Raw genomic sequence first — 24555 nt, 5'->3', positions numbered from 1 at the left:
AGGCAATAAAGTGCTTGAAGCATGAAGAAACTTCAAATTTGGATTTCAGGGCGAAAATCAAAGTGTACGTGGTGAAGTCATCAATAAAAGTGACAAAATAATAGAAGCCTCCAAGAGCTGCAACCCTCATGGGTCCATAAACATCACTATGAACTAGATAAAGCTTGCGTGAAGCACCAACTCTCCCATCCTTGGGAAAGGCAGCACGGTGCATCTTACCAAGCAAGCATGGTTCACAAACGTGCTTTGAAGGCATATGCATTTTGGGAAGATCAACAACCATACTATCCTTATATAACTTCACCAAGGCTCCAAAATTGAGGTGTCCAAACCTCTCATGCCACAAATAGGTATCTGCCATGGTAGAATCAAGAGCAAAGGCATGTGCATCTGCAAGTGCATCATCATCATCCAAACATTTGTCATAAGCATCAAGTCTATAAAGAACTCTAGTTAGTGTGCCAGTCAAGACCATGGTAAAGGCATGTGTAGCATCATACACTGCACACCTAACACCATAAAAAAGAACTTGAAAGCCACGTGTAGCAAAAGGCTGAAATAGAAATGAGGTTTTTACGAATGCCTGGAACATAAAGCACATGCTCTAGAGTAACAATACCACCAGAGACAGAAGTAAGAGCAACTTGCTCAATACCTTTCATGGTATAGGATGCAGTTTTGGCACATGTGACACTGCCCCTCTGAGATGTATGCTCTAATGAGCTGAATAACTTCGGTAGGAAGTGATGTGCTTGCTAGCACCACTGTCAAAGAACTAGGCATCATGAACATCTGAAACTGCCATACAAGCATCATGAACATCAAGATTATACTGACATGTAACCAAGAAAGCCCAATGCTGGTCTTGTGCAAAATTAGCGGACTCATGTTGATCTTCTTCACTAGAAGAACGAGATATTGCAAGACTAGACTCTTTCTTCTTCTTTTCAGATCCTGCATTCAGAAATATGATGCCCAAGTTTCTTGCAATAATTACATCTCTTCTTCTTTTTGTTATCCCCTGAAGAAGAGGCACCATCTGAATGATCAGCATGGGAATGAGAGGGTTTTCCATCTGAAACCTTGCCTTTACCTTTGTGTTTGTAATGGGCAGCAAAGGCTTGATCACTAACCATAAAAGCATTGCGATTCGCACGACTTTGCTCCTCTTGAAGAAGAAGAGCAACGAGCTGGTCAAATGAGAAATGATTGGCATCACCCCTACAACCAACCTTAATGTAGTAGCAAAGCCTTGATAAGAATCAGGCAACCCATCAAGAGTATTTGAAACAAGCTGAGAATCCGGCATTCAAATCCTTCACATTAGTGAGATAGGCATCCATGTTACCATCCTCTTCAAGCTTCAAGTCTTCCGACTGCTTGTGGAGATAGGCAACCCTTGCCTCATTCTGCAGCTGATACAAAGATGCAAGCTGATCCCATGCTTGCTTAGCAGCCTTGCAAGACCGGATATGAGGGATGATAACCCGTTTCATTGGAAGAGAAATCAAGGCATGTGCTTTGGCATCACGACCATCCCATTGAATCTGCTCCTGCATAGGAGGCAAAGTACCTGTAGCAGGAGCTGCAGGTGTTTTGGAAGTAGCATTAGAACCATCACCTGAAGACCCATCTCCTGAAGAAGAACCTGAGGCAGTAGGTGCGGCACCAGAAGGGGTGCTACGTGTAGACCTGGCCTCAGAACCTGAAACAATATGCCATAGATTCTTGGCAACCAAAACATGTATGACCACATGGGATAATTGGTGCCATCAAGCTTGTCATCGTCCCAAGCATCCCAAACAAATCATCCTTGCCGCTAGTCATGGTGCTGAAATTCAAATGCACCAACTAGCAAAGCAAATGAGAGAAAGGCAACCTCTCAAAATCAAGTGACAAAATTCTGCTCAAGCTTCAAAGCTTATGCTTACAAGAGACTCTGCTGTCCCAAGGTGTATCTGTTGTGCAAGAAAAATCCCCGAAAGGCAACATGAGGCCTTCCAAGGCAACACGGGGCCTTTCCAAAATGCAAATGAAGCAGGAATTGGAACGAACCAATGCAACAATGGCTTACCCAATGATGTAGCTCGAAAGGACAGTAGTGTAAGGCTCTGAATGCGAGCAAATGAGGGCTGGAAATGAGAATTACAGCAAGAGAAAGTGCTCCCACAAGGAGGAGAGCACTTAGAAATGAAAAGAAAGAGAGCACTTAAAAATGAAAAGAAAGAGATCCAATGGAGGAGTACTCGCAGCCTGAGGAAAAGGTAAGCTAAATGAGAAGAAATGGGCTCAAGGAGAGGCCTCCAGATTGCTCCAACAACCTCCAAAAGTCTTCAACAGATGGCACACAGCTCGAGGCAGCTCCAAAACACTTGCACGCTTCACGAAACAACTCCAAATTGTTGGAAAAGCTTCAGCTTTTTTGGCACACACCTTGAGGCAGACCGTACATCATTAAATGTACGAACTGTAGGTCCGTACAGCAGTAAATGCCTGTCAGCAGTTTCGTACTGCACCGTACAGGAGCAAATGCCTCCGTACAACAGTCCGTACTGTTGTACGGATCACACGTGCGAACTTTGAAGAAGTAAATGCAGCCATATAGCACTACGCCCATCTTAAATGCATCCGTACAGCAGGCCATACAGTTGTACGGATTCCGTACAACAGCAATAATTCCACACGTGTGGGTCAAATTTGCTGCAGCAGGCTGGAAAATGCTTCGAAACGCAGCTCCCTTCGTGGTGGATGCTCCAAAGTGCGGTCTTCTTGCGCCAAAAAGAGGGTTGTTGTGACAGAAGTGCTTGGACAAGCCACAAACACTCACGGGTGCGTAGAAATCAGCAAGACCAGCAGGAATGAGGGCTGAGGAGGTTGCCAAAGAGCTTGGGAAATCTGTCAATGGCTGAGGGAATGGATTCTCGACCTGCTTTGTGTAAACTACTCGGTCTATCAATTCAGACAACGGATTTTGCAGAGGCGTTTGAATGAGATGATTGCGAGTTGCCAAACACATATACTTGAACTTAAGAGTTTGCAATTAAGCTGGAATTAAGACTTATACAGCTTAAACACAAAGTGACATCATTGGAAAATGCAATATGATTGAGGGGCCAAGACACCCCCCCCCCCCCCCTTTATCTAGGCTCACCTTATTCTTGAAAATGGAGATACAAGACCAAGGTGCAATGCACCTCCCAAACTGATGAACTCAGTGAAAACCTAGGACCTAGATACAAGACTCAAGAGCATATGTGTAAGGTAGACAACAAAAAGGAGGACTTCAAGCTCAGGTTTCAACTCTTGGCTTGCCCAATCCACAAGGAAGAAGCGTGCAACAATCACCACTTACATCCAACATTAGAGACAAGCACTAGTTTCTAGAAAGATAGTAGAAACAACATGAAATAGTGCTGTAAATGAGATAAACTTGACAATACAGGCTCCCTTCGTGAAGTGACCCTTTTGTAGATGAAGTCCTTGATGCCTCTGAAGTTACCTTGGGTGAGGAGAGTGTGGAAATGGGGCTGGAATGAGAACAGCTTAGAAAAACAGCCTGTAGGCTAGAGAGAGAAAGCTTTTATGGAGTGATAGCTGTAGAGAGAGAGTGCCAATGCTGATCCCAAGGGAGGGGATGTAAGAGAGGAGCTGCTGCTGTTCCAGAGGTGCACAGAAAGGCAGATTTCTGCAAGGGAAATGGGCTGGAACAGTAGAGAGAGAAATTCCGCAGTAGAGAGAGAGACTGCAGCAGGAGAGAGAAAAGGGGTTGTGGCTGCTCCAGGCTAGGAGAAGGAGAGAGGATGCTGCTGCTGTTCCAGAAGAGCTGAGAGGTGGCAGATTTTTGGAGAGGAGGGGCTGGAACTGTAGAGAGAGAATGTGCTGTTGTAGAGAGAGAAAGTGCTGCTGAGGTGAGAGAATGGCCTAGGGAGAAGCTGGCTGCACCCAAGGAGCTGGAGAGGTTCTGTTGCATCATCCAAAAGGAGGGAGAAGAAAAGTGACGAATTTTTCATGTGAGGAATGAAGGGGAGAGGCCGCCTTTTATAGGCTTAGCCCCCCCCCCTCCCCCCCAAGGCCTAGAGTGGAAGGTGGACACTTGTCCCAGATTTTTGGTGGGCTGCAGTCCCAAAGAGGACAGCCAAACACTTGGCCTGCATGCCCTGCCACTTGCCATGCATGCTGCCACATGTGTGGGACAGGTGGACTGACCTGCCAGCTCAGATTCCATGTGGCAGTCTGCCACGTGTCACTCCCAAAAACCCTAAAATTTCAAAGTTGTCAGAATCCAATTCAGATCGCACCCACGGGTTCCTAACAGCTTAGACTATCTATTGACGTACTCTAAGGTCATAATTGAGCCATACTGAGCTCATTTGTTTGTCGTCTTATCTTGTATCTCCATTACTCTTGGCATGCTACCAGGCCCACACCCAAAGCTCAGGGAACATTCTCTTGAATGGTTCCTAGGTCAGTATGCAATCTGTGCATTTGATTGGTCTCATGTTTGGGTACTCAGGTGGGGCGTGGTTTCGAGATGTCCCTCTCAAAGAGAGACCATCACTCTTGTGGGTCACTAATGCCCATAACCCCAAGCAAGGGGGTCCACCCTCAAATGCTAGACCTAGTCCCCATTGGCCGTAACTGAACAGTAGGAAAACATTTCATTTCTTAATAAGCATACTATTAAAAAACAAAAAGAAATAGTACCAAGCAAGTGGATACATTTTGAAGCAGGATGACACTTTGATACCAGTGTTGGCTATGGCAAGCAATGGAAGCTCAGAAATGAGTGGAAGAAGGAGAAAAACGAGATGCTGTAATAGATTGCTGCAAAACTGAGAGTGGAGGCTGGGGAGCCAACATAACAAAACCCAAGGGCTAACTGCCCTAACTGGACTAAGTGTCCTAATTGACGTAGGTGGTACATGTACTAACTGTACCGATAGTCCTAACTGACTATAACTAGGCCTACAAGGCATATACCAAGGAATAGGTGGCACCTATGGATAGCCCATAGAATGGCCTACAAAGGCCTACACTTTTGACCCTTTTCAGTCTATCTTAAAGGAAGCAGAGAAGTGTATCGTCGTCCTGATTGTTTCAGGAACAAGCATGGTTTGAAAAGTTTATTTTGAGGCCAAGACTTCAGTTAAGGGAGTGTGAAATCAGTTTTCACACAGCTATTTGTTCCGATGTATATGGTTCCAACCTTTGGAAGATTTTAGTTATAATATCTCAGCTATAGTGTTGCTATTATGAATCTAGTCTCTTCTATATAGTCAAGATTATGGACTTGTAGTTTGGCCATTGCAAAGGAATATGGATATCTTTTGTGGATATTGAGAAATACACAGTTTGACTTAATATGATCCTTGGTTCTATTGAGTCCAAAGATTCGTCTCTCAGTTAATTCCCAAGCAATGAGTTTATATGGTTATAGAGTGGCAAGGGTGGATATCAGTCTTTCTCACCATTGTGCACAAGTTTTACATCATTCTCAGAAAGCAAAGAAAAGCAACAAGGTTTATCGCGTGCTTTTATGGTGTTTGCTTGATATTGGACAAAGTGGATTCATTTACTTTGTGGTCTAGAGATGTCTATTACAGAAAACAAGCCCTTTTCAAAGATCCAATGTGGGAAAATGGGTAACTCATATAAAGTTACTAAAGAAGATATGGAAAGACTACCAGAGATGATCTCATCGACATCTAAGGCTAAGTATCTCTTTCATGTTTATAAAGTTTGCTTTATACTTATTTGAACACATAACCCTTGTATAGCAATGCAAGGAGAAGAGCGTATTGTTTTCTTGAGTAGGTTTCGAGAATACACTTTTCATGAATGAGAAAGTATTGTTTATATGGCAGTGGTTTATAGATTGATCATTAGCCAAGTGTTTCTATTGTGCCCTTTATTTGGGACTTGATAATTGAAGATGGTTTTGAAACTTTTATGCTTGTTCATTCGGCTGATAAGGACAAGTAAAAAGAAAACCTTCCAGCAGCTGAAGAAGTTGAGGGGAAACAAAGAACCCTATGAAGAGACAACTAGCTTTATTCTAGATTCATTTTGTAAGAAATATGTTAAGGCAACAATAAAGTATGTATCTTTTGGAATCATTGATGGGTTTCCACCACCAGCATAATTGCAAGAGGTAGGCCTAGTATAAGCCAAAGACAAAGCAGTCGAAAGAAAAGAAGGGCATTGATATGCCAAGAAAAGAAGGGCATATATTTTCCAAGAAAGAAAGACATGTATTTTTCAAGAAAGAAAGGCATGAATTTGCCAAGAAAGAAGGGCATGGATTTTCTGATATGAACTTCCTACTTACTACAGCAGATCACGGGAGTAGCACCACAGAATATCCTCCCAGCCAAATCCTTGCTAGAGCGTGAGAGCTCTCAGAGAAAAAAAAATAAATCACGTAAAGGTCCATTCTCCTTCTCTCACTAACTCCAGCAAGCCCCATCTCCCTAGATGGATCTAGATGCCATATGTCATCATCATAGGGCCTTTTTTAATGCATCTTTTCACCCCTCTCTTGGGATACTTTAATTTCCTTTGCCCCTAGGCACATTGCTTGCATTAGGCCCTTAGCCTTAGATCCACCTAGTCTGGTGCTATCAGCCCTCACCTAGGACCTTGACATTAATTCCCTCCCGATCATTTACATGAAGCGCAAACAAATATATTACAAACATAGACTTTAAGGGAAATGTCGATTGATTCTTCCGAGGTCATGCTACCTCGGCTAGAGCGTAACATTCCTTCCCTCTTCAGACATCAGCGTCCTCGATGATAAAGTCTGGGAACACTCTCCACAACTGGTATACGGATTCCCAGGTAGCTTCTGATAGAGGTTGACCATGCCATGCAACTAACACCGTGGGTATCTTTCGATTTTGCACTTGCATTGTTCCTCGGTCCAGGATTCTTGTTGGTTTGCGTCTTGCATCATCCTCTATCTCCTGAAACAAAACCACACCTTCGATTAGTGAGTCACCAGTATGCAAAAATTTCTTTAAACGAGAAACATGAAACACTGGGTGCACCTTGCAACCCTGTGGCAATTCTAATTTATAGGCTACCTTGCCTATTCTCTTTAGAATTAACCACGGCCCACAGTATCGAGGTGATAACTTAGCACACTCTCCTGAAGTTAACGACTTCTAGTGCGAAGGAACTCTGAGAAAAACTTTCTCTCCTTCCTTAAATTCTCTTATAGACCGGTTTTCATCCGCATACGCCTTGGCTCTATCCATAGCCTGGTGGATATTAGTTCTCGCAAGTGCTAGCATCTCCCGCATCTGAACCACAAAGTTCACGGCACTAGGCACTCTCTAAGGTATTCCAACTGTAGTTGGATTTGCTGGTCTATAGCCATAATTCAATTCAAAAGGACTAAACTCCATAGAGGAATGTTTTCTATCATTGTATGCAAACTCTAACAATGGCAACCACTTGTCCCACGTATGTTGCCTCAATGACACATATGCCCTCAGCATATCCTCTAAAATCTGGTTGACTCTCTCCGTCTGACCATCTGTTTCAGGATGATCCCCACTACTCATTCCCAACTCAATCCTTAGTGTCTCAAATACCGCTGTCCAAAAATGACCGGTAAATCTGACATCTCTGTCTGACACTATGGATCTAGGCAATCCATGCAGATGAAATATATGTCTAATAAACAAATCCGCCACTTGCGGGGCACTAATAGACTCTCTAGTCGGAATGAAGTGAGCCATCTTGGTTAGACGATCAACCACTACAAGGATAGAATCATATCCACCTTGTGTCGTAGGCAGCCCTACAATAAAGTCCATGGAAATGCTCTCCCACTTACTTAGTGGTATCTCCAAGGGCTGTAAAAGTCCGAGTGGCTTCACCCGCTCGGCCTTGCTTACCTGACACGAAAAACACCGTGTCACATATTCATGAATATGCTTTTTCATCCTTGGCCAAAAGAAATCTCGCTTCACGAGATCATATGTCTTCTCGACTCCTGGGTGTCCTGCACATGGGCTATCATGGCATTGTTGAATGACTCTCTGCCTGAGATCATTCTGACTAGGTACTACTACCTTGCCATTTCTTTTTAGCATACCATCCCTTATGGCATATCTTGCATATGTTTGGCCTTTTCTGGATGCCAGGTCATCCTTTTCTTCCCCGGGTCTAAACACATGAGCTTTAGGCCATAAGCTCTGGACAAACTCGTCCACCTTTTGAGTTTCTCTAATCTCGGGCATTAGAGCACTCTCTAATACCGTAAAACTCATATTGTGCATAATGCGAGACAACACATCAGCAACCTTATTATCCTTCTCTCTTCGGTACCGAATCGTCAAATTAAACTCCTGCATGAGCTCTGCTCACCTAGCTTTGCGGCCCCTCAAGTCAGGTTGTTTACAAAAATGTTTCAGAGTATCATGATCCACATCCACATAAAACTCTGAACCATACGAATAATGCCTCCATGTTTTCAAAGCATGGATAACATCATACAACTCCAATTCATGAGTTGGCCAATTCCTTTGAGAGGGAGAAAGCTTCTTGCTTTCAAAGGCGACTGGCCTTCCCTCTTGAAGGAGAACTGCTCCTACCGCAATGCCACTTGCATCGGTTTCCAGGAACAACGGTTTCTGGGAATCAACTATTTTTAACACCGGTCTTGTGACCACAGCTTGTTTTATGGTATTAAAACTTTCTTGTTGATTCTGTCCCCATATAAAAGGTACTTTATCTGAGGTCAGATCAGTCAATGGCGATACTATTTCGGAATATCCTTTGATATGCCTTCGATAAAACTGGACAAATCCCAAGAATGATCGCAAAGCGGTCAGACTCTGAGGGATTGGCCAAGTTAGTATCGCAGCCACTTTCTTTGGATCCATTTCTACTCCCTCTGGAGTAATTATGAATCCTAAGTATTCAAGTCTAACCATACACAATATAGTTTTCTTATTACATAAAGACTGGCTTTCCTCAAAGTACTGAACACTATTCTTAAGTGTTCACGTTGCTCAGTAATACTTTTATAGAACACTAGAATATCGTCAATAAAATGTACTACAAACTTTCGGATATACGGACGTAGTAAATCGTTCATAAGCATGACGAATGTAGCAGGAGCATTGGTAAGTCCAAAGGGCATTACTAAAAACTCATAATGACCAAACCTGCTTCTGAAAGCGGTTTTATGCACATCCTCGGCTCTTATCTGGATCTGATGGTAGCCACACTTAAGATCTATCTTGCTGAAAATCACGGCTGCATGCAATGCATCTAGCAAATCATCAATCCGAGCCATCGGATACCTGTGCTTAACAGTGATATTATTCAATGCTCTGTAATCTATACAGAGGCGAAACGTATCATCTTTTTTCTTCTTTAATATCACTGGCGAAGCAAAAGGTGAGAAACTTGGTTGAATTTGCCCTAACTTGAGGTATTCTTCCCGTTGTCTACGCACCTCCGCCTCTTCAGTAAAACTCATTCTATAGGGAGGTCTATTTATAGGTTCTGCCCCCGGGATCAGTTCAATCTTATGCTGAACATTCTGCTCTGGAGGTAACCCATAAGGTAGCTCATCCCTAAAACAGTCAGAGAACTCCTCTGCTATAAGATTAGCCAGCTTGGCCATCTCACCACTTTGCGCAACATCAGTGCTAGCCGAAGAATCATCGACCGGCTCTACCGATGATGTACAAAGGAATAAAAACTCTTCTTGAGCTTTTCGGATTTCCATCACGGAAACCAGCGGTTCCTGAGGTACATCTTTCTCACCTCGTAAGACATAAAGCACATCATTCATCTTGAATTGATATACGTGCTTTTTCCAATCAATGGCTGGATTCTTCCTAGAATGCCACGCCATACCTAGGGCTATATCTGCATGAGCAAGCTTAGTCATTTCAAAATCAAGCTTCTGAGCATAGTCCTGAATATGAAGTTCCAACTGGGTAACCCTTTGGTCCCATACTTCAGTTGAACTTCCATCTGCCATCCTGACTGTATACGCATAGTGAGATGGGCTAGTCTTTAACTTCAGCCTCTTCACGAGCTTGGAGTTAATCACATTGTGCGTTGACGCCGAGTCAAACAACACAATGACATCATGATTGGACACTTGCCCTTTCATCTTAATTAACTCCATATCATTAAAGGCTGTATATCCCGTTGCTACGGGCCTAGATAGGATGTTATCAGGTGCACTTGTTACTAGCTTAGCAACAGACACACATAACAAACAAGGTACTGACCTCTGAGAAGATCCCGCTAGCTGAATCAGCATCTGTTCCGCTCTGGGACTTCCCTCCATTTCCACGTCGCATTCTGAGACTACCATCTCAGCCATCCGACAATCCTTATTTCGTGGACAATCCTTCCACTGATGAGGCTGAAGGCAACCAAAACACAAGCCTTCTCTCTTTGCTTTTTCTCTTTGCTCTGGGTTTAAGGGAGACTTTGACCAAGCCTGGGCTGCCATTGGTGTTACTTTCCTCTTCACTCCAATGGTGGTACTTGATTTAGGAGTTTCAGCTGGTTTTGCCTGCTTGGCTTGACCACTTGGCTGAGAACCCCTCCCTTTACTAATCCACTTCTTCTTAAAGCCAGATTTCTTCTGGTACCCATACTGGGTCCCGATCTGCGCAAACCCACTTGGCCTGCTGCCCTTGGCATCTTCATAGTTCAGGGCTATGGCTATTGCATCATCCAACGTGTTTGCATACTTAGCCCGAATATCCATTTTAATCCGATCATTCAATCCAAATATGAAATCTTTCACTTGGATTGATTGAGGCAGGGGTTCATCAACCTTCATTACGCTCTCTCGAAACTTATCAGTGTATTCTGCCACTGGCAAATTTCTCTGACGAAGGTTTCTATACTGGTCCCAAGCTCGGGATGCTTCGTCAGGAGGTAAGAAGTGTTTCCTAAATTCCCTTTTAAACCCCTCCCAGGTAGTGGATGCAATACCATCTTTCTGTTGTTTAATCCACCACCGATCCGATGCCTCACTAAACATGTGGGAGGCCTCGCGGATTTTCTTGATATCATTTCTGATTTCATAAATGGTGAACGCCTCGTCCCATTTGTGTAACCAGGTCTCAATGACATCAGAACTACGGTCATTCATCCAACCAGAATACTTTTCCGGCCTATAATTGGCAATATTAGGTACTTTAGCCTTTCTAGGCTCGATCGTATGGACACTAGACTCCGGTTCCATTGGAGCCTTTCCTTTCTCATCTCGAGAAGGTCTGGCAGACATACTGTGTATCACTCTTCTAAGTTCAGACTGCCCTGCATTTGCCTGTAATTGTTGCGCTAATAACTGTTGCAAGGCATCTTCAAGTAATGCAATCCTGCCAGATAAGGTGTGAGCTACTGGGCGCAACACCTGCTGGGTCGGCCGGACTCCTGACTCTACAGGGTCCATCCTGGAAGCTCCTTCTTTTGCTTCCATTTAGGTCAATGGGTGTTAAAAAAATAAAAATAAAAGTAAATAAATAAACACCGCTAGAAACTGTATTTACAGACTGACACAATTCCCTATACTAGGGAATACCTGCAATCTGACAACTATACTGACTAGGTAATTGACACAGGCATATATCCAAATATCGCCTTTCCCTATACTAGGGAAATTCCTGCAAACAACTGACTTTATCACAAAGGCATATGCATAAGCATAATCTCCCAGATTGCCCACAGGAATTTGAAGATGTCAAAAAAATCCCAAGTCTGCTATGTACCCTGCTATGGCATCGAACCTTCATGCAGGCTAAATATTCACGAGAACCTCTTCATGCAAGCGGAGCATCAACAAAGATTAAGGTCGGGAAAAAAAAAACACAGAATTGATGAATGCCAACGAAAGCTCCCTGGTTGTTCGCTTCTCTCTTTCAAAATCAGCCTGTTGTCTGTTCGGAGTCAGCCTCAGCCTACAGGCTAGTTACGTGACCACAAACGCTCTAAAACTTTTTCAAAGGTCGTTGCCTTCCTTCTCGTCGGTAGAGTGTAGTGCAACAGGATATTCCACCAGATAGAGATTGCCCATAAGCAAGCGGATTGTTTAGCTATCGACAGGGACGTGACACATAGACATGCGAATTTCTGCTCAGCAACTTCACCCAGTGCGTAGGGTCACTTTGGAGCTTCCGCTATCTACCTACGGGAACCCTGCTTCGAAGCCATTAGTAGACTGGATATCCTCCGTCACCTTCCTTACGAGAATCCTCCGCTCCTGTTCCTCGTCAATCTATTTCTCCCAAGCCGAGTTTCTTCGTAGATGAGGCCACTGCTACGCTTGACACCGCCAACACCTCACTTATCGCTTATCGCTTATCGTCCCATCAACTGAACAAAATTGCATGGCCTAAAATTTGTCGCAAGAGCACAAGTTTGCAGCTGAATTTCAGCGCACTGCCAGGCTGAGTGCGATCTCCAAACCATCACATATCTTGCGCCTACGCTCTCTGGCTACATGGTTGACTGGCTCGCGATACATCTCGCCCTGTTTTCCCAACGGACTCACAGTCATAGCCCTCCAAGGTCAGACAATAAAAGTCGAGCGACAACCTCACTATCAGATTTCAACGTTGCTTGCTTTTGCGCAACGTTCGTCCACCTTTTCGATAATCAGCGCTCTGATACCAAATGATATGAACTTCCTAGTTACTACAGCAGATCACGGGAGTAGCACCACAGAATATCCTCCAAGCCAAATCCTTGCTAGAGCGTGAGAGCTCTCAGAGAAAAAAAAAATCACGTAAAGGTCCTTCTCCTTCTCTCACTAACTCCAGCAAGCCCCATCTCCCTAGATGGATCTAGATGCCGTATGTCATCATCATAGGGCCTTTCCTAATGCATCTTTTCACCCCTCTCTTGGGATACTTTAATTTCCTTTGCCCCTAGGCACATTGCTTGCATTAGGCCCTTAGCCTTAGATCCACCTAGTCTGGTGCTATGAGCCCTCACCTAGGACCTTGACATTAATTCCCTCCCGATCATTTACATGAAGCGCAAACAAATATATTACAAACGTAGACCCTTAAGGGAAATGTCGACGGATTCTTCCGAGGTCATGCTACCTCGGCTAGAGCGTAACATTTTCCAAGAAAGAATAGATTGTGTACCACATAGAGAAGAAAAGAGCTCAGAGACAAGGTTACCAGCCGGTACCTTGTCAAGCTCAAGAACTACTTTGCAGTACATGCTAAGTAGGTGGATGAGGAGTTTTTCCGAGAGTATTCACAAGAACCTTTTCAATTTAGAACAACTGATTAGAAGTCAAGGGGATGTCACGAATTATACTTTTTCGAAGAAATAAAGAGAAATGTTATTATTATTGGCTTTGCCCAAAGAAACTTGACTTGAGTATCTAGAAAGAAAGAAAGAAAGAAGCTTTATTAAAGTTTGCTTAAGACCAATGGGTCTATGAGACTGATAGAAAACGTGATACAATGAGCAAAAGGGTGGAGCTACTAAGTGAGCATCCTAAGCCATGCTAGAGAAAACTGTGTGGACATAGTCAATGATAGCATCATACATGTCATACATGTCACCATAGTCCTATACATGTCATACATGTATGATAGCATCATACATGTCACCATAGTCATATACATCCTGATCTAGTACAATATGATACAGTGCATAAAAAAACGTCAACATACACCCGATGACAGACTAGGTAGTGTAGGCAAGAAGCCTGTGATAGATCACTGTCTGCTATTTGGATGAGTAGTCTGTTGTGCGCTCCTGGTAGCTACCCGACGCCTGACGAGCGCCACAGTAACCCCGGTCGACCGTACCCCAAGTTTGGAAATAGAGGAAATATCGGTGAGTGTCATCTGTGTGTTTGTCCTGTGTCGAGTGTGCCGCACTTCGATCTCGAGGTCTCTGCCTCTCCTGCTATCTGTGGCCGGGAGGGCAACATGCACTAACTGGAAGAACTCTGAGATCATACTCTGGGATGGGCACGGCCCCCCGTTCCTGTCTCCGTGATCAATGAGACACTCTCTATGTTGGAACGCCTCGTGGATGAAAGCGGCCATGCATTTCTGATTTGGGTATGAAAGGAGTCTGGAGAGGCCCTCAAATCCATCTCTGAAAAGGCAGTGGTATCGTCCACGGATCTCGTAATAGACTGGGCAACAGAAGACAAAGTGCTCCTCTGATTCCACCTTGTGCCGCTCACATAATGTGCAAATACCACTCTCTCTGGGAATCCCATCTGCTCGCCCATTCTCGATACAAAGTCGGTTCGATGACACGCGGAACTGTCCAATGGCAATCCTGAGTGAATGTGGTAGGTGGATCTGGGTGTACCTTGGTGGAAAACCCTCCTTGATGTGCAGACAGGAAGCTTGTCTGTGAATGTGTGTAGCTATAAGAGATCCTATCGAATGATCGGGTTGAACTTGTTGCCCTGGAACGGGACAAACGGAGCATCAATGCTGTACTGAAAGGGCTTGTCTATATGGAAACCCAGTCTCTCAAACCTATGCATGTGTGCGCATACCAGCATCTCTGATCACCCTGAGTTGATAATGCTGTAGAAGATGCTAATGCCAACCAAGGTAGCGTGCGTTGCCTTGTAGTACAAGACCCATAATCTCATATGCGGTATAGATAAGTGATAGTGTAGAATGCCACATCTTACTGCAATGGAGATGCCCCGAACTCAGCCTGAATGATCTGATGAGGAATAGATGGCTTATTGTGGATCATCCGTGATAACAAGAGAACATGTAATCTCTCCACTCAAGTCTATTCTGTGTTGGATAGGTCTGGCCCCTAGCAAGTGCAAGTTTGCTTTCCTTTGTTTACATCATTTAGTAAGTACTGTGGGAATGCCCACAAGGGACTAGGATTAGTCTAAGAAGAACACATGTATTAGCTAACCCCTAATGGGTTAAAGTGTGTTGGATATTGTGGCAGGACCTTGGAGAGTGCAAAAAGGCCTCGTTCTAAGGGAAAAAGTACAAAGGTTCCACAAGAGAAACGCAGATATGAAGCACCCAATTTTGGGAAGAAAGCATGTGACAAGGGAGCGAGCAGCCTAAAAGAGGGTCCACAGGGCTGAAAGCAAGAAAATCGCCTTTTTGAGAAGAAAGCTATTGCTTTCTAGAAAAAGACGGCCTATTTTGGCTAAAAGTAGGCCCCAACTATTTGGGAAAAGCCTAGCTTTTTTGGCTACATGCTGAGTAATCTTGCTCTTTGTAGGGTTGAGAATTGTTAGCACTTAGCCCTGGTATGAGCCTTGTAGGTTAGGTCAACTCTATGAGTTGACTTGGGGGCCATATAGGCCACCCTTTGTATTTTTCTCTTATCCATTTGAGCAGTACTACGTTTTGCTCCAGCTTGTTGTTTGCTTCCCGCCCTCCACTCCCGTTCCATTGCTTTCTGCACCCAACAGTGGTATTAGAGCAGGTTCTCTTGCTCCTACCTGCCTTCCCTCGTGCTCTCCCATTGCTCCTACCTGCCATTTTGCTCCAGCTCAGGCCGGTGCCTCATTTCATTGTCAAAAACCTGTTTTTTGAGCAGGAAAACAGTCCAGCGACTGTTTTTTGACTTTTTGAGGTTCGATTTTAACGTTTTTTGAAATTTCTGAGCTGCCCACATACAAACGACCATGTCCCACACCATTTGGCTCATTTTTTTTTGCCCGTACAGTTGTACGGACAGCCGTATGGCCGTATGGACAGGTGCACGATGTTGCCAGGAATCCGTACGACTTGGTAGAGGTTGATTTCGAGCATTTTGAATAGTTTTTGGAGGTTTTTTGCTCAGATTTGGACTCTTTTCAGTCATTCGGGCCTTCCTCTAGGTGCTCCAACCTGCTCTAGTACCATTTGGCTGGGATTCTCTCCCTCTTGACTAAGATCTGCTTGATTGCGGGATATTTTTAGATTTGCAGGTTCTATTGTCACATTTGCTTTATTTCAACAAAATTTGGGGCTTTTGCTTTCCCCCAAATTTGATAGTTTTGCCCTTCCAGAAATTGGGGGTTTTGTCAATTTTGTTGAAATTTGCAGTGACATTGGCTTGGTACAGCCAATTTTGGGAGTTTGGCAGACATTGACATTGTCTTGGAATTGCTGCATATTGAATCACATTTGCAACTTGTAGCACAATTTGGGGCTTTTCCCTCTTTTTGGCATATTTGCCCTTTCAGATTTTGGGGCTTTTGCCAGATTTTCTGTCCTTTGCAATGACATTTGCTTTATTCACCTCAATTTGGGTATATTATGCATTTGCCCCTTGATTTGGGCTTGTTGTCTTGTCAGATTTGAGGCACGCAGCCTCCATTTGGGACATTTACAGCTCAATTGATCATTGGATACATTTGCAGACATTTGCCCCTTGTTTTGGGCTGATATTTTTGCAAGACAGATATCTTTGGTAGGGGGTTCCTTTGACCACAGATTTTGTTTTGCAGGTCATATTTTTGGGGATAGCACGTGCATTTAGCTCATTGTTTGAGCAATCAATTTTTGGTTATCACTGCCTGACATTTGCCGTCATTTTTGGACAACTAGCTCATTTTGCAGTGAAAGCCTTGAGGCTGCTCTTGAGCGCACATTTTTCCTTCAGGGATTTATTTTTGCCATGGGAAGCAACGATTGGATGGGTGTGTTCTCAGTTGAGGACAGGCTCAATGGACCCAATTATCCCATGTGGTCATACACGGTGAAACATTTGCCAGTTGCCAATTTTTTTTGGGGTATTGTCTCAGGATCGGATCTTTGACCTTCCTTTGTGGCATCCACTTCTGCTACTACTGCTATAGTTGGTGCAGTTGCTACAACCACTTCTGGATCTACTACCGCTGCTGGTGCAGCTGTTACAGCCACCTCTGGATCTACTACTACTACAACCATACCTACACCGGGACAAGCCAGATGGGATGGTAGAGATGCCCAAGCACATTCTATCATTGCTTTTTCAGTCAAGAGACATATCATTCCTCACATTCAATCTTGCAAAACATCAAAGGTTGTGTGGGACATCTTGGCTCACCTTTACCAGGTTGCAATGAGACACGTGTTGCTTTCTTACGCAGGCAATTGGAGAATGTCAAAATGGAAGAGGGGGACAGCATGGATGCATACATCACAAAAATCAAGGATTTTCAAGAGCAGCTCATTAATGTGGATGAAATTATTTCAGATGCTCAGGTAGTGTCCACGACACTCAATGGACTTCCTGAGTCCTACCAGGAGTTTGCTACTACATTGAGGTTGGTTGCCATGGGCAATCCCAACACTTATACTTTCAACCAAATTGTTTCCCTTCTCCTGTAGGAAGAGCAGAGTCGCACCAATCGTGCTGCTTCTCAAATTGCAAATCAGGCTTTTGTCGCTAATCACAAAAATAAGGGAAAGAACGGGCAAAATTACAGCAAACCCAAGCCTTCTGGAGGCGCATCTACTGCTGGACACTCATCTAATTCTGCCCCGTCTGATGCAAAGAAGAAAAACAGCAAACGTTGTAATTATTGTCGGAAGCTAGGACATGACATTTCTGAATGTTGCAAGCGCATCGCATCTGAAAAGAAAAAGCAGCAAAAGGGACTTGCTGTCACTACTGCTGCTGCTGCCCTAGATCATGGTCATGGCGCAGCAAACATTGCTCACCATGAGCGGGCTTTTTTTAGTGATGTGTGCGGGCGGATGCGGATAGCATCTCTTGGGGGCTACCTTTACTTTTCTAAATTTGTGGATGACTACACTAGATTTGCTTGGATATATGGCATGAAGGTCAAATCTGATGTGTTCCCATGCTTCAGACATTGGCTTGCCATGGCTGAAAATGAATTAGGGAACAAGCTCCTTACTCTACGCATTGACAGGGGGGAGAGTACACGTCCTGTGAATTCTCTGATTTTTTGGCAGCTCGGGGTATTATTCATCAATGTACAGTGCCTTATACTCCGCAGCTGAACGGGCTAGCAGAGAGGAAAAATCGGTTAGAGATGGAAATGGGCAGGTGCATGCTCAAAGAAAAGTCTTTGCCAAGTAAGTTTTGGTTGGATGCTGTCATGTGCTCCAACTATGTGCTCAATCGGGCACCCACAAAGGGATTGAAGACTATCACAACGTATGAGGCATGGCTGTAGGCCATCTTCTCCCGTTCATATTGATGCCCTCTGGGCCCTGGTATGTGCCATGTAGCTTTAGTTATTGGCACTTAGGTCACCTAGTACTTTTAGTGTCTTATGACACCTAGTACTAGTGGTACCAGTAGGACACTCTGTTCTAGGGTTCCCTTTTATTGTACTTTGTACTTTCATTTCTTTCATAGTTGATGTGACGGCTTTCACTCCTTGCTTTTCAGCACTGTCACATTGTGCCACGTCATCAAATCAGGGGTTTCCAAAATTTGGGGCTTTTGTATTTAAAGCTCAATTTCAGCTGATATTTGGGACAGCCAGCACTTTGCAGTTGAAAGCCTTGAGGTTTGTGGACAGTTTTGCACTTGTCTTGGATATTGTCAGTTAGTGCTCTTTGCTTCTTGTAGGTCAGCTCAACTCTATGAGTTGACTTCTTTGGTCAACCATATGGTTGACTTGGGGCCATATAGGCCACCCTTTGTATTTTCCTCTTATCCATTTGAGCAGTACTACGTTTTGCTCCAACTTGTTGTTTGCTTCCTGCACTCCACTCCGGTTCCATTGCTTCCCGCACCCAACAAGAATCCAAGTTGTAGCAGCTTCATGCTCCATTGTGAACCAGTTGTAAAGAGTTTTCTATTGCAAATAATGACCTTCAAGGGGGTCCAACCCTTATTTTTGGACCCTAGCATGGTACCCTGTTCTCTCTCTCTCTTTGTCTCTCTCCCTCTCCCTCTCTGTCTCTGTCTCTGTCTCTCTCTCTTCGTCAAGTTTTCTTGCTGTACTAAGGTTTCCAGCCAGAATTTAAAATTGTTTTTGAAGTGCCAAGTGCTCAGATTTTCTGTGAATCGAATATTGAATCTGCGTTTTAGTTCAAATTTGTACGATTGGATATGTTCTAGTCTTACAAAGGTATATATAAAATCTTGCCAAGGGTTCCTTGAATACCCCATCATCCGCTAATTGCTGAATCTTGTGCGTCATGGAGTATGGTAGCTCAAAATTGGGATAGCACATGAACGCGTCCCTCAAAAAATAACCAACCATCATGAATGGTATAATCACCGAGCTGGTTATCCAACATAACTCTGTACCAATGAACCTGAAAATATGAAGCCATATGATACTAGTTTTGCATGGTTGTAGGTTAAGGTTCTTGAACAATGGAGATGGAGGTTACCATGCCCTGTGGATTGAGAGCATCAGCAACCACATTTTCAGCACCGGATTGATAATCGTACCCCATACTCCTGAAAAGTCTAGCTCCATCAAACTTGGCAATCAGACCACTCGGCAACTGGCATAGTGTAGATCCACTTCAATGCTTGATGATCTGTCCAAACTCTGAAACCCTGACCATACAGAAAGTGCTTCCATGTTTTTAAGGCATGGATAATTGCCAACAGCACCTTACAAGAAACTGAATATCTGCTCTCGGCTGGGATCAGCTTGTTGGAGATTATATGGTCACCTCCATATTTGTAAGCGCCCCCATATGAGGAGAGCATGGTGGGGGTGAACCTATAAGTGATGTGGTTGCCACATGGGTAGCACTTTGACTGCCAGCAAGCTCACAGCAAAACACAAAGACATGGGGCTGCCAGATGGGGCAGTAGATTCAAGGTCATACCTGGCAGGTCGGGGGGTCTTTGGAGGCTTGGAGCTGTAAAGATCTGCCACGTATCTGTATGGAACAGTACGGGGCAGTTGGGAGCAGGATTCCAGAACGGAACAGTATGGATCTGAAGCGGGAGCAGTACGGGCCTGGACAGAAATAGGGGCTGTATGGACCTGCAGTGTGGGATCCAGGGGCTGGAAAGGCCTTGATAGGAGTCAAAATTGATACAGCAAAGAGGCGCCTGGTTGGAGGTGTCTTTGGGCCAGGATACAGGCTAGAATCAGGTCGTGGTGTAGGCAGGACTGCCTGGGTGAGTGGCAGCCTGCCACATGGCCAGGCAGGGGCCTGCAAGGCCCTCAAAAAGAGAGTCCTGGTGGGTTGGTTTACAGACCCACTAGGTCGGTTCATTTAGGGCTGCAAGTCAGTCAATTTTGGGGGCTCTCAGCCCCTATAAAAGGGGATCCCTTAGGGCTCATAACACATCCACTTGAGCAGCAAGCAACCAGCAGATCAGCACCTATAGGGCCTGGGTCGAGCAAGTCTAGAGAAGGCTGAAGAGATGCAGACATAGCTTGGAGGGGGCTGCACACCTAGTCTGATGATTAGGGCAGCAAGGTGCAGGGATCAAGGCAGGGTGCCTAAAGTCTACAGAGGAGCATCCGGGCTCATGGATCTAGAAGTGCCAAGGAGGTAGTAGGACAACTTTTGGTAAGGGCAGAGGATCATGATTTGGTGGAACTCAGGACTCTTTTGTATTGTGTCCTTTTGTGGATGGAAATATATCCTATGTTGGTTTTATATCTGTCTTGAAGCATTGTCTATTTACTAGTCTGCACACATGATTGTTGAGTATCACATAAGTAAAGAAGCTTTTGGATTCTGTAGTTAAACACTTGTGTGTAAATTCCCGGGCTCTCTATCAGTCTTCTGTTATGTAAGGTACCCTATGTTATGGTCATGTCTAACATTATATCAGAGCCCTGATCGGAAGTTCACAAGAAGTGGAGCTTGAAGGCAAAGACCTCGCTGAGGATGGCCTTAGAGCTCGGGGTAATCTATTTCGATGTCCGAAGGATTGTGCCCTTGTGAGAAGGAGGGAGGCTCAGGTTCAGATGAGTGTACGACTCTCTTACTCTATTCTTCTAAATTCATTGTCATGGCCCAGAAATATGCTGTTCCTAATGTTGGGGACACATGCAAGTTGGATGGGACTAATTACTCATTCTTGAAGATGAAAGGCTAGAGCCATTTAGTGTTGAGGGAGTCATGGTGGGAGATTGCGACAGGCAAACAACTAATGCCTCAGCCCATGGTGACTCCAACTACAATGACTACACCACAAGCGATTGTACCGGCAGATCTTATTTTAGTGAGAGCCAGGCACATTCAAGATGTGGAGGATTAGCCATTATTCTGGGCACTATGGCGGATGCAGTACTTCCTCAGTACAGACGTGACGGATAGTTCCTTCAAGGCTTGGACCACTTTGAGGGACATGTACGAGCTCAATAACGAAGCAAGGACTCTGGACCTCAAGATGAAGCTCTATGGCATGATCATGGATGAGGGGAGATTCAATACAGGATCACATCACCAAGAGGAAGGTGGCGAGGAATCAATTGGTGGCAGGTGGTCAAAGCTCGACAAGGATGGCTAGGCGATTCATTGGCATGCTTCCAAGGAGCCACAACAACTTCGTGACTATGATGATTGCAGGACAGAGGGTGGCGCCAGTCACATTTGATGAGTTGGTACCCTTTCTTCTACAACAAGAAGCTCAGGAGAAGAAATACAATAGAACTGATGACAAAGCTCTTATAGCTTGGGATGGGAGCAAAGGCAAGGGTAAGGGTAAGCTTGGCAAAGGCAAGGGTAAGGGTAAGGGTAAGGGTAAGGCCATTTGTTATGCCAAATACACAAGGTGCTCCATTGTAATAGTCTATCTATGGATCTGGTGTTTATTTGCATGGCCAAGGCAATAATATTAAGTATGCAAACCAGGGGCAGCAAGCTATTCTCCAACCCTCGGTGCATCCATGATATTTTGGTGGTGGTTCAGTGTTCAAGGAAATGGCTGGTCAAGCTGTGGATAATCTTGGAATGCTTGGAAACTACCCTGTTGGTTTTCAGCCTGGAAGGCAAGGGACTATGCTTGGGGGTATGCAGCTCGGAAAACATAGTGTAATGTATGGAAAGATTGGCATGCAGCTAGGAATGCAAAGTGGAATGCATGGCACTATGGGAGCTCCTGCAGGCATGTTTGGTATGCAAGGAACTGGGGCTGGTATGGCAAACTCTCTTATGGGTGGTGGCGATGTTGATCAGGCTGTGGGTAGTGTTATGCATGCTCCATATTTGCAGCCACCTGTTTGTGATAATTTGACACCCAAAGGCAAGGCAAAAGACTTTGAGGAAGGTGGGGCAGCAGTGAAGTTTGAGACCTTTAATGGGGCACAAGATAGGCTGAAAGCTTTGACCTTTGATAGCTTGATGCAGCCTTTTCAGGAGGTAACTTCATTGAGTCTTCTAAGCTTTCAAGGCAGCCACCTTTTTGAAAGGGAATGCATTACAATGGTGGACAAATTTGCACCATCTAGTTCGGTTCAATTTAAATAGATATTCTCAGCTGCTTGGCTTACAACCACATTTGAGATGGATGTAATGACAGCCTGGCATAAGTTGGATGCAGCCAATTGCTATGAAGAGTATAACAAGAACTTTTGGGAGGCTTTGTTGCCCATTAGCTCTTATCGGCATGTGCCTCGGCCCTCTATGAGAGCGGATTGAGAAGCATTGTTGTGGGCTGCCCAAAGAAGTCAAAGACTACTGCACTAAGACTAGAGTAACCAACACGTCATAGTTGATTGAAAATGCAACTACAGCTAATGCATTGTCGCTTAGCTTTAAATGACCTAGATCCATATGTATCCCTTCACTAGAAATAATATGACCCCAATACTTGATTTCTTTACAAAGAAATCACACTTTGATTGTTTAGCATATGATTTATGTTGCTTGAGCAACTTGAAAACCAGCTTCAAGTGCTCTAGATGCTCATGCTTAGTCTTATTGGTAGATAAGAATATCATCTGGAAAGAAAACTACACATTTGCTTAGATAAGGTCTAAGCGCACAGCTCATAATTTCGTGAATGCAGCTGGAGCTTTGCTTAACCCAAAAGCCATTACTCTAAATTGAAACCTTTATGGGTTCTAAAAGCAAGTTTGGGTGCCTAACTTGATGGTTACCAGAATGTAAATCAATTTTACAAAAGTGTTTAGCTCCTTGCAATAACTGAACAAAGAGCTCATCAATTCGAGACATTGGATACTTATTTTTAACTAAACGCCATATTAAGGGCATGATAATCCATGCGCAAATGCATAAACCCATCTTTCTTCTTTACTAAAAGAACTGGGCAGGCTAGGAAGAACTATCGGGCTGAATTTGCCCTTTCCTAAAGTACATTGACAACTGCTACTCTACTTCTTCCATTTTACTTAAAAGATAAGGTACTTTGGAAATAGGAGAAACTCTTGGAACTAACTCTATTCTATGATCTATTGCTGGCCCCGGAGGTATACCATCAGGAAGGCCTTTAAGAAAAACGCAAATATATTCATGTAACAAAAATTGAATCTTTCTCGTTTTTCTTTTCAACTGAATGCGAAGCAGCAGTAAAGAAAACATCACAAAGAAATACCCTAGTATCATCATATTCGATCAAGTGCTTCAACTTCATACAACTAATGAGAGGAGTGTCGGGAATACGTTCACCATGAAGGTGGATTAGTTGTTCATCCTTCTCAAAAGCAAGGAAGTTATTTAAATAACTGCTTTGTAGGGTGTGACATTTCCATATTGTTCAATAAGAATAGGGCCCCCCAGCGACAAAAAACTCCATATTAGAATTAGTCGAAGGGAGCGCAATGTCGATTAACATAAGGATTGCGAAGCCTAATCGATGGGAGAGGCGAATTAAAGTGGCAATAGGAGAGGCGGATTCAAGAGCTTTCTGGGTGGTGGCTTTGGCTTTTCGAAGAAGCCACCAAGTCTTAAATGTTCGCAGGACGCTTCGTGGCTTCTTCGAGAAGCCTCGCACTCCAAAAGCTTCTTGAGCTGGGTACAAAATGAGAGGGGGGGGGGGGGGGGGCGGTGCAGATAGGGGGGATTGTGAGGCCTCTCCAACAAAAGGAGGAAGAGCTGGGGAATAAAAAAGGCGGAGAGAGGGGAAGGGAGGGAGGGAGAAGGAGAAGCAAGGGAGGAGGGAGAGAGCAAGAGGTAGAGGAGGGGAGGAGTGAAGCGGGAGGTGGGAGGAAGAAGAGGAGGGAAGGAGGGAACGGGAGGAAGAGGAGGGAAGGAGGGAGCGGGAGGCAGAAGAGGAGGAAAGGAGGGAGGAAGGAAGAGGAGAGCGAGAAGGAAGAGGAGGGAAGGAGGGAGCGGGAGGCAGAAGCGGAGGAAGCGGGAGCAGCGATTAGATTAGATAGGCTACTTCGCGATTAGATTAGATAGGTTAATTAGTTAGTAGCTTAGGTTAATTTGCAAGTAGGCATGTTGCAACTAATTAATTAGTAGGTTTGTAGCGCAGATCGAATAGACACAATAGACAGAATAGCGCAGATCGTTCAATAAGATTAGCTCATCATTCTTGCCTCTTCTCTTTTGCTTCACTTTGGTGTTTCCGTAGATTTTTAAATAAATTTTCAATCTTGGTTTTGACTTGAGCCCCTCGCTGCAGCTAAGTTTATGGTATTTTTCTCCTCATTAATGTGATGTCTCATGTGTATAGTTGATTGGTCTGTTTTGAGTCTTT

At 44.3% G+C, this 24555-nt stretch overlaps 1 protein-coding gene across 1 annotated transcript in view; it reads left to right on the top strand.

The window, feature by feature from the left end:
* LOC147887027 (vacuolar fusion protein CCZ1 homolog B-like) overlaps nt 1-24555 on the top strand; it is a 69683-nt gene that overhangs the window by 24575 nt on the left and 20553 nt on the right. The window lies entirely within an intron of this gene.

Source organism: Dipteris shenzhenensis, chromosome 23 (assembly GCF_047967505.1).
Source record: "Dipteris shenzhenensis isolate YYH24624 ecotype China chromosome 23, Dip_SZ_1.0, whole genome shotgun sequence".
NCBI classification, from domain to species: Eukaryota; Viridiplantae; Streptophyta; class Polypodiopsida; order Gleicheniales; family Dipteridaceae; genus Dipteris; species Dipteris shenzhenensis.
Note: the sequence above shows the minus strand (reverse complement) of the source record. Positions and strands in the feature narration are given on the sequence as shown.